The sequence below is a fragment of the Marmota monax genome, unplaced genomic scaffold, assembly GCF_021218885.2.
Source record: "Marmota monax isolate L192 unplaced genomic scaffold, Marmota_monax_Labrador192_F-V1.1 WCK01_AAM20220418_F8-fsc00012, whole genome shotgun sequence".
Taxonomy (NCBI): Eukaryota; Metazoa; Chordata; class Mammalia; order Rodentia; family Sciuridae; genus Marmota; species Marmota monax.
Genome location: NW_026695227.1, coordinates 9,057,833 through 9,074,596, shown reverse-complemented (window position 1 = coordinate 9,074,596; position 16,764 = coordinate 9,057,833). Strand labels below are relative to the sequence as shown.

The 16,764-nt window shown below is 34.0% G+C and overlaps 1 protein-coding gene across 1 annotated transcript in view; it reads left to right on the top strand.

The window, feature by feature from the left end:
* Slco1a2 (solute carrier organic anion transporter family member 1A2) overlaps positions 1-16,764 on the top strand; it is a 113,926-nt gene that overhangs the window by 25,960 nt on the left and 71,202 nt on the right. The gene's annotated exons all lie outside the window — the stretch shown is intronic.

Genomic DNA, 16,764 nt, shown 5'->3' with positions numbered 1-16,764 from the left:
ACAGAAATATCACAGTTATTTTGAAGGAAGATATTTTTTCCCTTTTAACTTCTTAAGAAAATTATGAATGACTTGATTCAGCAGAATACTCTCTAGTTTGCCTTTTGAAATAATTTGTTATTTTTATTTTCACCAAATGTGCTTCCCTTTTTCTTGTGTTTCTTTTTAAAATTTTTTTGATTCTTTTTAATTTTACAGGACAGTGGAATATATTTTGACATATCTAATATACATGGAGTATAACTTCCCATTTTTGTAGTTGTACATGATGTGGAGTTTACTGGTCGTGTATTCATATATGAATATAGAAAAGTTATGTCCAATTCATTCTACTGTCTACCATGTACGACAACTAAAGGAAACTCAAACTGTCATTGAAACGGTGTATGTTTGTGTTATCTAAAAATGATGGAAGTTCTCCAAGTTGAAAAAAAATAGTAAGCTTATTGATTTCATGTACTTCTTTAAAGCTTAGTAACACCATTTGAGGGTGTTAGAAGAAATTTCAAGAGAAAGAGAGTAACTTGTTTCTAATACTTGTTTTAATATTCGATGATTCTGCAATTTTAATATTTCTGTGAAGTTTACTGATATTCCAAAAGGGAAGAAAATGAAATAAAGGTTTTGGAATGTAAATCATTTCCTATAATGTATATAACAGTTATATATAGTAGTTTAGAAATGATATAGAGGCCTAGACATATTAAATATTGTCCAATGTCAGACAACCAATTAATGCTAAATCCTGAACCAATTCTCAGATTTTCTTTCTCATGGTTGAGCATTCATTTAGTCCTAGATCCCTGCCTCTAATCTACCTATTTATTTATTTTACTTTCATAGCCCTTTTTCACTCTGAGATGTTAAGAGTGCCAAATGTTATGTTAAAAAATGAATTCTCCCTCACTCCCTAGGAAGTTAATATTATAAGAAAAATTTTTACAAAGGACCTGATATTTTTACTATGTGTCAGGCATAGTTATTTAATTGATATGTGATACCTCCTTCATCTTCACACCTCTAAGGTAGGCAAAATTTGCTCCAATTTATAGCTAGTAAAACTGAAAATTAGAGAATATAATTGGTTTGCTTAAGGTTACACAGCTACTGAAGGGTCAGAGTGAAGTTCAAATTCTCATCACCTATTCCAGGATGTTTATTTCTTTGTTAAAAAGGATCTCTATTCCCATATACTGAATTGCCAATTGCTTTCTCTAAATTAGGTATCTTATTACAACACCTTGAGTGATTTGGTTATAGCCAGATGTGGCCTTATGCTGATCTTGTATAATTTTTAGGAAGATCAATGCCTATCCTAATATCAAATTGCTTCCAGTTTTTACATACTTCCTATATTAATGGAAGTGAAGTTAGTTTATGTGGTCATTTAAATCCTCTTAACCTGGCATCTCCATTTCTGGATCAGGAGCTCCTTCCTACAGAACAAATACCATCATTGCTCATCTTGTGTCTCCTAGTTAGAGTGTGAAAAGGTTTTGGCAGCTTTGTCCTCCCATGGGAGCTTCTTAAAAATGCAAAACTCAGGCCCATCTCAGACCCACTGAATCAGAATGTGCATCTTTCCTTAGTATATACACTAAGATTGAGAAAAACTGTCCTGTAATGTATTACATTGATTCAATAAATGTTTGTTGAGGACTAACTCTGTGGCAGGGATTATTATAAGTAACAAAGATATGACAGTTAATCAAGCAAATTTCTGCTCTTGTAGCTTAGAGTCTGTGGAAGAAATAGAGTAAGCAAGTGAACAGGTAGATACGCAACTAAAATGTAAGTGCTATGAAAAGAAATAATATAGTGGTGTGAGAAAGAAAATGGTGGAATTTAAGTTGAATTCTCAAAGCAAAAGAGCAATCAAAGAAAGAGTAATGGAAATTGTTCAGAACCAGCAAAGAACATGTGTAAATTCATCTGAATAAAGGCATAAATGTTTAAAGATGCTGAAGATGTAAATAGGAGCCTGAAGGGGCAGGTCACTGAAGAAGGCTGACTTAAGAACTTTGGGATCTCTAGGTGACAGTCTGAAGCTACTGAAGGGTCTAAGCAGGATTGTGAAATGTTCTGCTTTGCATCTTTAAAACATCACTCTGACTACTGTGTGGAATGGACCAGAGGATGGAAAGAGTAAAACCAGGAAATCTATTAGGAGACTACATCAAGGTTCCAAATAAGAAATGATAAAGGAAGTCTCAGAGTCCGATGATGCCAGTAAAGTTAGAGAAGTAGTAAATGCATTCAAAATATATTCAGAATCATAAAATGATTTGACAGTGGAATAAAGGGGAAACATGAGAGAAGAGCAGATTAAACTGAGTGTCAGGATATAATCCACAATATAGAATAGTGGCCTTTATCATATCAAATTTTAAATAGCAAAACATTTTTGTATATCTTTTTAAAAATATTTTACTTTCTCATCATATTTGTATATGCTCACAGTTTTAAAAAGATTGCACAGTATTACAAGACTAATAATAAATTGCAATCTTTTTCCTCACTTCTGTCTACTGTCTACTTTTCCACATGTACTCAACTTTGTCTTGTCTGTTTTTCCATATTTCAAAAATATTTTCTTCTCTGGATGTTCTTGATTTTTCAATTTAGAATGTCATAAGCTGATAACTTGTCTTAGAGGATAAAGATTCAGCACTTGACACCATTTTCACTTTTCTTACCCCCTTCTAAAATACTTTAAACATCTTGGATTATACCCATATTAGGTGTATAATTTTTTTGATTTATATTTTAAACTTTTTGTAATGCCAACTTTTGAATGTGTGTAAAATTTCAACAATTTTAACACATGGTCTATCTTGCTTCCTCTTTATTCTTTTTTTTTTTTAATTTTTTTTATTGGTTGTTCAAAACATTATAAAGCTCTTGACATATCATATTTCATACATTAGATTCAAGTTGGTTATGAACTCCCAATTTTACCCCAAATACAGATTGCAGAATCACATCGGTTACACATCCACATTTTTACATAATGCCCTATTAGTCTATCCACTTTCTTCCCACCCTAGACTGGATTACATAGAACAAATCCTAGAGATCATATAATTTTCACACTGACTTTATTTAAAACAAACTCTAGCAAACATGTAATGTTACTTGTTTATGTTATAAAAGATAAGAATACCTTATATAACATAGCTATAGAACCATTACCACATCTAAAAATAAAATTTACTGTAGTTCCTTAATATCATTAAGTAATCCATTCTGCATTTACATTTTCTATGTCTGAACATTTTTAATTGGTTTGTTGAACTCAGGATCCTAATGAGACTACCTTTGGTTGCTCTGTCTCTTCTGACCCCTTTAATATAACTCTCTGTTCTTTTTTAGTATTTACCTTTGTTATATAAATAACTACGTCATTTATTATGTAGAATTCACATATCATGATTTTGCTGGTGGCATACATGTGATATCATTTAACGTGTTTCTTTTTCACTTTTATTTCTTCTCTATTGGTAGAGGCTTGTTCTAGAGGCTTGGTCCGATTCAGATTTCATTATTTTGGTAGGGATACGTCTCATGTGATGCTGTTTATTTCCTGTTGTGTCATATCAAGGGGCACATAATAGCTGTTTGAATCTCTTTTACGATGATTAAGAATGATCCAGCAGTTCAAATGGCAGCCAAGTTGTTCATTCTGAGTTCTCCATCAGCTTTTCACCTATTGGTTTTTACAGCCATTGGTGGTGATAACCTGGAATCATTGTTGTTGGGGGTTGCAAGATAATGATAGTCTAATTATATCAGTTGTTTGACATTTATTAGCTGAAATTATTCTATAAAAGAGAACATTCTACATTAACTATTCTATGACCTTTAGGTAGGTTTAAAGACAAGGTCATTATTTTTATCTTTCCCTTTATTTACGAGCTGTCAGAATGTAATCACTAATTGGTTCCTTCACATCCTCCAAAAATAATAAGGGGATTTTTGTCTAGTCTCATGAGCCTATCTATGTATTTTAGTAACATGATTTTTGAGCTCCTTTATCTTTTTGATATTCAGATTATCCTTTGTTGGACGAGTGTGAGTCCCATCTAGTTTCCCTTTGTATCTTTCTGACAGACCTCAGTACTCTGGCAGCCGCGTTGTTTTCTGGTGGGTGTGCATGCTTTTATGTTGGCATTAGTACTGTTCACTATGGAACCAAATAGGATACTATTGATTATGTTTGCTTTCTTATTCAACCTTTTGTTTTTTTTCTAATTAATATTTGCCTCCTTTTATTGTTTAGTTTTAGATCTTCAGATTATCTCAGAGAGTGGTAAAACCACCTTTATGTAGTATTCTCTTTATTCCCAACTTTCTCCTTGTCTACTCCTTTGCAGTCTTTCTCCCACAGCCTCTGTCCTCCTTTAATCTCTGAACTGATTGTTCTCTAGATTGCAACACAGTTTTTCCTCCCCTTTTTGTCACATTGAGAAATACTCCCACCATTCTTCTGCTTTAAATATCCTATCCTCCTCTAGCTTTCTTGGTTTGGTCCCTTATTTTGATGGCACTTGTCCTGCAGTAGCTTCCTGAGAGTGGGTTTGTAAAAGATTGAGACTTTCTGTTTCTGAATATGTCCTTACTCTCTCTTTACTCTTGCTTGAAAATGGATCTAGACACATGATTCTGAACATAAGATTTAAACTCAGAATTATGAAACCATTCACTGTAGTCTAATTGATTATGTAGCTAGAGAGAAAAGACAATTTTGATTCTTTGAGTGTGACTTAAAAATGTCTCCTTGGAAGCCCTTAGGAGCCTCTCTTTATTCTTGGCACATGAAATTTCATGCTAATATGCTTTTATGTGGGTCTCTTTCATTGACCAAGCTGAAAACTCAGTGTTTCTTTTAGCATATAAACTCTGTGTCCTTTACTTCTGGGAAACATTTGAATATTTCTTAATAATTTTCTCTGCTTTCCTTACAAAATGGCTTTTCAGAATTAGATGTATTAAATTAATCTTGTATTAATTATACTTTTCTATTTTTCATCTGTAATTTTTTATCTTCTTGGAAATTTGCTAAATAATCCAAATTTTAAAATTAATTTTGATGATCCTATTTTAAAATGTCAAGAGCTCTTGCTTTCTGAATGTCTTTTTATATCATTCTGTTTTTTGTTTAATTGATACAATATCCATCCTTATTTCTAAATATATTATTTATAACCTTCATTTTGCTGTTTCTTTTAAAAACTATCTTCCCTTTGCAAGTTTTATTTTCTTTAGGTTCTCCTCCACTTTCCTTAAAAAAAATTGTTTGTTCTTTTTGTGTGTGTGTGTGTGTGTGTGTGTGTGTGTGTGTGGTGGGGATCAGAAATCAGTTATAAGAAGGGAAATATCGTAATCCAATTAGTGCAAAAATAAAATGTCATTGGTATTTTACTGACACTGGAATTGAACTTAGCAAACTAAAGTCCCATAGGGATTTTAATGGCTCAGATATCTTAGAATTTTGTCTAATTGCTACCATATATCCTTCCTAGTCTTTCCTCTCTTTGTATTTCCAGAAATTGGATCGATTTAGGGAATGTAGGTCTTGACTGAAGTACTTGGTGAGATTTAATTCTCATCTGTCAATTATGAAATAAATGCCATGATTTTATTCTCTTTTATTGCTGAGTAAAGTTCCATTGTGTATATATGCCACATTTTTTTTATCCATTCATCTACTGAAGGGCATCTAAGTTGGTTCCACAGTTTAGCTATTGTGAATTGTGCTGCTATAAGCATTGATGTGGCTGTGTCCCTATGGTATGGTGATTTTAAGTCCTTTGGGTATAGACCCAGGAGAGGGATAGCTGGGCCAAATGGTGGTTCCATTCCCAATTTTTGGTAATTTTACCAAGGGTCTTGCTATGCATAAGGTAATCTGACTGTTGCCTGTATGATGTTAGCCAATCTGCACATGTTTACTGAGCCTCTTTTACATCATATGAAAGTGCATTTTTTTTTTTTTGAAAGTGCATTTTTAACAGGAACTCTTCAGTGCCTTTAAACAAAGGAGTGCAGGAAACATTAACTCTGAAGGTGGTATTTTGGAGTTAGTTTAGTTAAAATTCCATTAGGTAGACAATTACTTAACTGTGGCCCAGTTGTAACCAAAGCATTAACAGACCACCAACAGATGTTTAATTAATTCTCCATATTATCAGGGCCAATGGTATTTTAAAAAAAAAGTATATGAGTAAAGTATATCTGTTTGCTAGTCTTCTAACCCAGAACCTGTTTGCCATTGTGTGATGAATATGAAGGTAGAAACCCTTCCACAAACTCAGAATTATGGCCTGGTGAGAAATAAAGTAAAATGTTAAGCCAGTGGTTAAGCCAGTGGTGAAAAGCTCAAGGCAAATCAACTTTTCAAGCTGTAGCCAACCTGCCTCACATTTCTTTTTTTAAGTTGTGTTAATCAAAACCTTTTCTCTAAGATAGCTAATTTGCAAGCAACACAAATGATTAGGTGAACTCAGAAGTGTTTCAGGTTTTAACATACGATAATATCACAAAAAGGGGCTCCTTTAAAAATTTCTTGATGAATTTGTCATAATACTTAGACTACTTTTGATACTGATGTCAATTGTATGCACTTCAGAGTTAAAGGCAAAATTGGCAACTATCTGCTAACTTAAGGCATAGATAACTGGTTTGAATATTTCAGAGGTAAATTTTTTAAATTGAAATTTTTACTCAGCTTTCTCTGTAGTCAAGCACTGTTAATTCAGAAAGGATATTGTTCATTCATGTTAACTGGTTTATTTACCTTATTTTGGGCTGCTGGCTGGTTTTTCATCAACTCTGATTTATTCTTCATGCATGATAGTATTGTCCACAACTAAGTTGCATGAAAGAATTCTTTGTGGTTCTACCTACTCTGAAACAGTGGCTCTCATGGGAGGCAACAGGACCACTTTCTTCTATGTATGAGTGTCACAGAGACAAAACAAGGCAGCATCTCTCTAGGACCAAACATATGAGATGCAGTTCAATCTCTACACTTTCATCATATTTTCTGTTTTCCACCTTTGTCAAAGGAAGAATCAAATCACTGAAGACTCAGGTACAGATGAAATGGACACATGGAAATTAGTTTGTATCATAACTTGTCATGTTTTCATCACTACCAAGAAAATATGATTTTCTACTGACCTGAAGAAATGGGTTACACAATTTTTTTTAGGCAAACATATATTTGTTACCATCTGACATATTTATGTTGGTTGAATGTTATTATATCCAAAATAGGAAGCAGTTAGCTAATATTGCCTTTTTGCATGTTGTTCAATCATGTTGTTTTTATATAACTTTCACAACATATATTTTTGTATATATTAAAATCATAATCAAGAAATTCAGCAACAGCTAATTTGATTTCTATATCCTGAAAAAGGTGTGATTTACACTGATCTGTAGTGTATTTTAAATTTAGGATTGGCTTATCAGTGTATAATTTTAAAGTGATAATTTAATTCAGAAAGGATATTGGGATGAGTGGAGGAACTTTGGATTGGACAAAGGGGTGAGGGAGGAGGTGAGGGGATAGGAAAGATAGTGGAATGAGACAACATCATTACCCTAGGTAAATGATTGCATGAATGATGTGACCCTACTTTGTGTACAACCAGAGAAGTGAAAAATTATGCTAATTTGTATATAATGAATCGAAGATCATTCTGGTGTCATGTGTAACTGATTTGAATGAATGAATGAGTGAATAAATAAATAAATAAAAGAATGTCTAAAAAAAGAAAAAAAAAACTACTTGTATTTCATGATGGAATAAACAAATGTTTTTCTACTCCTCTTAATGGAAGGTGACCAATCCAGGGATTCTGGCTATTAGGTTAAATTGGCCATCCTTTGGCTAAGGTATTAATAATCTCACAACAGTTTAATCTACTCAGTGAATAAGTGGCACACAATTTGGGAAGCTCTTTTGTAGAGGAGAACAGTGAGTAGAATATCATATCTTCCCTCTACATGAAAATAACCTTATTATACATGTCTACATATTTATAACAGATATGATAAAATGACAAACAATAAATTATATAAATTTAAGTAAGGGCAAATGAAGCTAGGATAGGGGGACTTCAAAGAGCACACTTTTAGCATTTGATCATCAGTATTAAGTGGAATTATAGCAGAGAAAGTAGAAAGGCATTGTAGTAAGATGGAAGTACATGGGGGAAGACTTACATCGGTGAGGTTGAAAAGTAATCAGTGAGTACAGGAATGAATATGGGGTTGATGATTAGGGCCATGTGATTTTGCAGAGTTTCTGACTGTGGGAAAATATACTCTTTTTTTGCCCACTGATAATTGATTTGGTTCTTTGGCAAGCATTGGCCAGTACAAAGCTGTCAAATATCATGTAAGTTATGACACAAAGCACAAAGGGAATTTCAATATGTTTCTACTTGTTTCACTAGTATTCCTGTAAAACAATAGGAACAGAATAGCTTGTGTTCCCAAAGTAAAACATATGGAGCAGAATTAGACCTTGCTAGAAATCTGGTTTTCAACCTGGCCAGGTAAGTACAGTCTCTTTTTGACCCACTGTCAGACAACAGAGCTGTAAAAATACTTGTTTTAAGGCCATTGAGATTACTGGGGCTGTTTGCAATATAGCATTATTGTACCAGAACCTGATAAATACAGAAATTGTTACTGTAAATATATCTTTCCTGCAATAAGAATATGAAATACATGTCAATAGTTTTGGAACCAGGTAGCATGAAACTATAATGTGAACTGGCAAAACAATGGCCCACATTTTTGGTGGTTAAACATTTGGTTAAACAGTTTGTCTGAGATAACCTAGGAAACAAACTAAGAAAATGACCTAATGAATTTGTGGCAATAGCAAGGAGGCATTTGTTTTTTGATGTTTGTTTATTTTTTAATTGAAGCATAGTATTTGTGCACAATTATGGGTTCATTGTATATTTCAATACATGTATACAATATACAATGATCAAATCAGGGTAATAAGCATTTCTGTTTTTTCAAAGATTAATCATTTTTATGTGTTGGGAATTTTGTATTTTTCTAGTCATTTTGAAATGCAGCTAGATTATTTTAACCTGTAGTTCTCTTCCTGTGCTAAAGAAGAACCAGAAATAATTCCTCCATTCTAACTGTGTTTTAAAACCTCTTATTCAACTTCTTTCTACCCTCCAACCCCGTTCTTCCCATTCTCAAATGACCACTATTCCATTCTACTCTCCTCTAAGATTAACATTAGTTTCCACAAATGAATGAGAACATGTACAATTTTCTTCCTGTGTCTAGCTTATTTGTTTTAACTTCCAGTTTCATCCGTGTCACTGCAAATGATAGGATTTCATTATTTTATGACCAATAATGTTCTATTATGTTTATATGCCACATTTTCTTAATATATCTGCTGAAGGGCATCTAGGTTGATTCTGTATTTTAGCTATTATGAATAATGCTGCAATATACATGGGTATGCAAGTGTCTTTTTGGTATACTGATTTAATTTCCTTTGGATGTATACCCCATAGCAAAATTGCTGTATCAAATGGTGGGTCTACTTTTATTTTTCTGAGGAATCTCCATACTACATTCCGTGATGAATATACTAATTTACATTCCCACCAACAGTGTTAAGAATTCCCTTTTCACAGCATTCTCACCAGCATTTGTTTGTTTGTTTTTGTTGTTTGTCTTTTTGAAGATAACCATTCTAATTGGGGTGAGATGATATCATATGGTGATTTTGATTTTTATTTCCCTGATGATTAGTGATACGGAGCATTTTTCATCTGCTTATTGGCCATTTGCACGTCTTCTGTTGAGAAGTGTTTTTCAGTTCTTTAGCTCGTTTTTTTTAATTGGATTTTTTGTTCATATTTTTGAATTCCTTATGTATTCTGGATATTAATTCCTTGTTGGATTAAGATTTTGCAAATATTCTCTCCTATTCTGTAGGTTGTGTCTTAATTCTATTGGTTGTTTGCTGTGCATAAGCTTCTTAGTTAGATATAATTCCCATTGCCTGTTTTTATTTTGTTGCTTGTGTCTTTGGGGGTCCCATCTTAAAAAAAATCACTGACTACACTAATGTCTTGAAGTGTTTCCTGCCGCAGTCCCGCTGCAGCAAAATAACCCGGGGGTGATGAGCAACTTGTGTACATTGATACAGCAGGAGTGGGAGCCCTTTATTGTAGGACAAGAGGGGTATATATACATTCCACACAGCTTATCTTAATTAACATAAACTAGATACAGCAGTCAACCAATAAGGAATTTCCACACTTAATGGCTCGCTGGCGTTACTTCACAAACCACTCCCTCTGGCAAAATGGCAGGCGCCATCTTGACTTGTTTACAGACCCTAACAGTTTCCCCTATTTTTTCTTGTAGAAATTTCATAGTTTCAGATTTAATACTTGGTATTTCATCTATTTTTAGTTGATTTTTGTGTCCAGTGAGAGGAAGCAAATCTAGTTTTATTTATCTACATATGCACATCCAATTTTACCAGCACCATTTATGCAAGATACTGATTTTTCTCCACTATATGATCTTGATGCTTTTGTCAAAAATCAATTGGCTGTATGCACATTGATTAGTTCCTGGGCTCTCTATTCTAGGAGCATATTCTCTGTTTTAGTTACTTTAGCTTTGTAGTGTTTTGAAGTCAAGTATTGTGATGCCTCCAACATTGATCCCCCACTCCTGCCTCAGGATCACTTTGGTTATGATTCTATGTGAATTTTCGGATTTTTAAAATGTTTCTGTGAAGAAAGTCACTGGTATTTTGATGGGAATTGCACTGCATTTATACACTTTGGGTGGTATAATCATTTTAACAACAATTTTTCTTCTGACCCACGAGTGGGATATCTTTCCAATTTTTCATGTCCTCTAAAATTTCTTTCATCAGTATTGTGTAATTTTTATTGTAGACCCCTTTCATTTCCTTGGTTAAATTTAGTCCTAAATATTTTATTTTTTGAAGCTTTGTGAGTGTGATTGCTTTCTTCATTTCTTTTTCAGCAAGTCCATTATTGATATATAAAAATGCTACTGTTTTTTTGTGTGTTGGTTTTATAGCCTTCTGCTTTACTGAATTTATTTATAAATTCTAACAGCTTTTTGATGGTGTATTTATTTTTTTCTATGTATAAAATAATGTCATCTGCAATCATGGATAACTTAATTTCTTCCTTTCTAATTTGGATGCCCTTTATTTCTTTCTTTCTCTTCCTAATTGCTTTTGCTAAGACTTCCAATTATAGTAAATAAGTGTGGCAAAATGTACATGCTGGTCTTGTTTCAGTCTTAAGGAAACATTTTCTGCTTTTTCCTATGCAGTATGATACTGGCTATCAGTTTGTCATATAAAGTGTCTAGTATTTTCAGGTATGGATCCTTCTGTAATTTGTTGTGAGTTTTTATCATGAAGTCATGATTAATCTTATCAAATGCTTTTTATCTATTGAAATGATCACATGGTTTTTGTCCTTCATTATGTTGATATGTTGTATTATATTTATTGTTTTGCATATGTTGAACCATCCTTGCATCCCTGGGATGAATCCCACTTGATCATGGTGCATGATCTTTTGATGTGCTGTTGAATTTGATTTGCAAGTATTTTATTTTTACATGTATGTTCATGAAGGATATGAATCTGTACTTTTTTTGTTATATTTGTCTGGTTTTGGTATAAGGGTAATGTAGGCCTCATGAAAAGTTGGCAGTTTCTTCCATTTCAGTTTTTAGAATAGTTTAAGAAGAATTGGAATTAGCTCTTTTTAAAATATTTTATAGAATTTAACAGTAAGTCCATTAAGTCTTGAACATTTTTAGATGGAAGATTCTCAATTTAGATTTCCTATTCTTAGTCCAATTTTATATGTTTTCAGGAACTTATCAATTTCTTCTAGTTTTTTTAAGCATATGTTTATAATATAATAGTTTCTTACAATCCTTTGTATTTTTGTTGTATCATTTTTATGTTTCCTTTTTCATCTCTGATTCTCTTTTTTTCTTGGTTAGTATTGTTAAAGGTTTGTCAGTTTTGGTTAGTCTTTTTAAAAATCTCTGTTTCATTTTCATTGATCTTCTGTATTTTTTTAGTTTCAATTTTATTTCTGCTTTGACCTTTATTATTTCTTTTCTTCTACTAATTTTGAGTTTTGTTTGTTCTTTTCTAAGTCTCTGAGTTGCATTGTTAAGTTGTTTATTTGAGATCTCTCTATTTTTTTAAATGTGTGTATTTATTGCTATAAACTTCCTTCTCAGTACTACTTTCAAAATATCCCACAGATTCTGGTATGTTTTGTTGTTATTTTAATTTATTTGTAAAATTTTCTGTATTTTCCTTTTATTTCTCATTGCTCGTTTAGGAGCACTTTACTCATTCCATGTATTTTTTTTATAGTCTTACATTTGATTTTCAGTTTTATTATGTTGTGGCCTGGGAAGATATATGATATGATTTCAATTTTAGAAGAGTTGCTGATACTTGATTTGTGGCCTAACATATGATCTCTCTTGGAGAATTTTCCATGTGCTGATGAGAGGAAATGTATTCTGCTATTAGATGAAGTACTCTGTTAATGTTGGTTAGGTCCATTTGCTCCACACTATGGTTCAAATTAGCTAGTTCTTTGTTGATTTTCTGTCTGAATGATTCATCCATTGAGAAAAGTGGGTATTAGACTCACCCGTTATTATTGTATTAGAGTCTATCTATCCTTCAAAACTAATACTATTTGCTTTATATATTTGGGTTGTCCTGTGTTGGATACGTATATATTTATAATTGCTATATCTGCATATATTGTGCTTTGCTGAATCTATCATTTTACCAATATTTAAAGAATATTTTTAATCCCTTTTCCATTTTTTTTTAAATTTAAAGTCTGCTTTATCTGATATGAGTATAGCTACTCCTTTTTGCTTTTGATTTCCATTTGTGGAATATCTTTTTCCAACTCTTTACTTTTAGTCTATGTGTATGTTTACCAGAAAAGTGAGCTTTTTATAGGCAGCATATAGTTGTGTCTTGTTTTTTATCCACTCAGCCAGTCTGTGTCTTTTGATTAATGAATTAATCCATTTATATTTGTAGTTATTGTGGATAGGTATGAATTTCCTTCTATCATTTTGTTAATTGTGTTCTGCTTGTGTTGTATATTATTTGTTCCTTTCTACCTCTCTTATTATTTAGTTTTGGGACTTGGTAGTTTCCTGCCATACTAAGTTTTGGTTTTCTTCTCTTTTTCTTTCACTTATTTGTTTTTCTATTGAGTTTTGTATATTTGTGTTTTCATGATGGTAGTTACCTTTTTTTTTTGTTTGTTTCTAATGTAGGCTTCCCTTAAGTATTTCTTTTAGGCTGTTCCCATGGTGATGAATTCTATGTTTCTGTTTATCTGGGAAAGACTATTTTTATTTCAGTTTTCAAGGATAATTTGGGTATAATATTCTTGGTTTCTTCATCTTTAATTGATTTCAGCAGTATCTGGGTGCCTCTATAGTCTAGATTGCAGTAGTTCATGAAGATGAAGAAATCACACAGAGACTATACATTTTTTTTCTTTTATTTTTTGGTATTGGTGACTGAGACCAGGTGTGCTTTACCACTGAGCTACATCCCAGCCCCTTTTTATCTTTTTTCATTGTGAGACAAGATCTTGCTAAGTTGCTGAGGCTGGCCTCCAACTTGCTATCCTCCTGCCTCAGCCTTTCAAGCAGTTGGGATTAGAGGCATGTGCCACTACACCCAACAAGAAAATACATTTGAAAAAGAAAATATGTTTGAGTTACCCTATAACTAAACCCAAAGCATCTATCCAACTGATATCTAAATGAAAAAAAAAATCTTTTTCCTTCAAAAGTTAGGTTTTAGGCTCCACAGAATTGAGCCCTGATGGCACTGGAACTTTTGGTGGCAGCTGCCTCAGTCTTTGTAGTGTGGATGTGGAAAATATTCTACCCAGTTCCCTAAGAGAAAGCATAGGTGATGCCAAGGGTTGTGGCACCAGCAGCCATAGTCCCTAAGCCATGAGGTGAGCCACAAAATTGGAAGAGGCCTTTTCCCCAGGTTCCATAGGATGAGCCCAGGTAGTGCTAGGGTGTATGGCACTGGTAATCATGGCCTTAAGGTTTTAACCATCCCTGAGTTTTATGAGGTGATTATATATGGTGCTGGGGCTTGTTGCACTGTTAGATGCTTTTATGGAGCTGTAGACCAGATGATACCTCCTCCAGGTCTTGGGGGACAAAGTGGTACCAGGGAAGCAGCAGCTGTGATCCAAAGTCTGTTGGCTATGGAGGAGATGTTTTCTAGGACTCCTGGGGCATGTGTGGTTAACTTTTGGGCTTGTGGCACTGGTATTCACACTCATAGAAGTATATGATATCAGGGTGATCATCCCTAGATCCCACAAGTAGTGCTGGGGCTTATAACTTTGGTATCTGCAGTCCAGGAGTTACAGAGCACTTTATACATGATTAGATAATGGCCCAAGCTCTATGAGGAGGCAAGGCATTTTCACATATAGTACATATCAGTCACAGTACAAATGAATCAATACCCTTTTCAAGGTGGAAAGGATGCTATTTACCATCAAATTACTGAATAGTTTTCTCCAATGTACTGTGCTGGGGCTCAGAGTTGGTCTCTCTTCCTGAATAATTGGGTAAATATCATGACACTAGCTGGATTAGCTTTGGTTTGTAGGAATCTTTTCTATTTCTCCTGGTCACCTCCATGACTCCTCATAATTAGTCTGTTTTATGTGCTCAATATATCAGCTCTAGGGCAATCCCACTGAGTAATACCAACTGGTTGGATCATTTTGTTTATTTTTGTTAGTGCTTCTTACATGGTAGATGCTCCCTTGTAGACATTACCATGCCATTCAAAGATATTCATGTTAATGTATGAATTCCTATAAAACCATCCACTTGTTTCAGACCTCCTCTTAAAAGTCTCTAAACAGTGCCACTTCCCGTGAACTTGCATATATTTGGACTATTTCCCTTTTCATGTAAAGTAAGATGACCATGTGTACCTTCTGAAGCTCTGGTAACTGGGAAGGTTGCCTGCCATCATTCTTTCAGACCACCACAGAGTGGGGCTGTTGAGGAACAGCAGTTTACTTTTGTCTTGTACCTTTGTATTAAACTTGCCCATCTATGAACCAAGCTCAGTCTTTTTCTGCCTCCTCTATTAGCGGATGTTAATGAACTTTGCTGATGCTATAGATGTGATCTGAGGGAGAGATGCAGATAACAACCTTGTTGGGTGACTTGGAGTCTGGCCTACCGATGCTGCTTATGTGTGCCCTCAACCCATTTGTGCCTAGTCCTGAATATATTACTTCTCCTTATGATATGTAAGGCCTACACACTCTATGACGTGGAGAGTCTGAAAGAACCTATAACATTGTGGGCATCTCTGGCCACATGGTCACTTTATGTACCCTGATCTGTGCTCCATCTATTCCATGGCCTAGTAGCTGCATACTGTATTGCCCTTACATGTCTAAGGATCTCTATTGTGATTCTTATACTGTGCCATAACCTTCATATACTGTCTTTTCCTTTCATAGATATCTCTGTGAATGTATTCTCTTTTTCCTCTCACATAAATATGAATAACTTCTGATTCTTTTTTTCACTGATAAGGGTAGAAATTAATAAAATTTACAGGTCAAGGTGGTATAACATGTATGTGAAGGCATGCTACTCTCTCCTAGAAAAGATATCACATCTAGTACAACAACTGCAAAGGGGGATAGATTGAGTTTGTAGTAATATACTATCATCTTTCAGGGTTTGTCTATTTATTTCAGGGATCAGAGTGGTGCATTAAATGGAGGGTAGTAAAGTAATACTGCATCTTTTGGTTTATAACAGTAGCATTAATCTCTGATGCTTTGTATATATATCACTATGATAGTTCTAACCGCGCAAGCTAAGGAACAAATGTGGAGTTCTACCATCTATCAAGAATGGCCATTCTAATTATTGGGAAGCAAAGAATGATCATGTGTATGTATGAACCTAGTGGACCCACTTTGAGCCACACCTAGAAAAGGACGTTTACTATATGCCCACTTGTGGCTGCGGACTAACAGGGTGCTCTAATTACTAATATGGTTTCCAGGTATCAGTTCCACTCAGAGCCTGTGTACCAGTCTTTGATATATTTGGGTATAAGATTTTCCCTACTACATATACCCTAGAATATGGCCATACAGCTAGCTTTGTGCAAGGAGTGGAGGAAATCACATATACTTGTTAAGACGTCATCTTCCCTTCCTTTAGGGGACATAGTCCTTCCTTCAGTCAGTAATTTCCAATATGAAAGATGTTTCATACTGGTAAATTAAAGGTATTGCAACATTTTATTAGGGGTAAGGTTCTCAGCCTACTGGCAATGTATCCTTGATGTTTATTGATTGTGTGGATTGAGTAATAACTTTGTTAGGGACCAATCTATCTTGCACCTAAAGGTGTCATGAACTGTTAACTATATTCATGACTTTCTGCAGTTCAGATCCTATTGGTTGCTACCCTAACTGCTATGGTTTGAATATGTTTTGTCCCTTCCAAAACCCATGTGGAAATTTAATCATCGTTATGAGATTTAAGAGATGAGTCCAGGTGACCCTTTAGAGGTGATTCTGAGGACTCTGCCCTCATGAATGGATTAATTCATTCATTTGATTAATGGGTAAA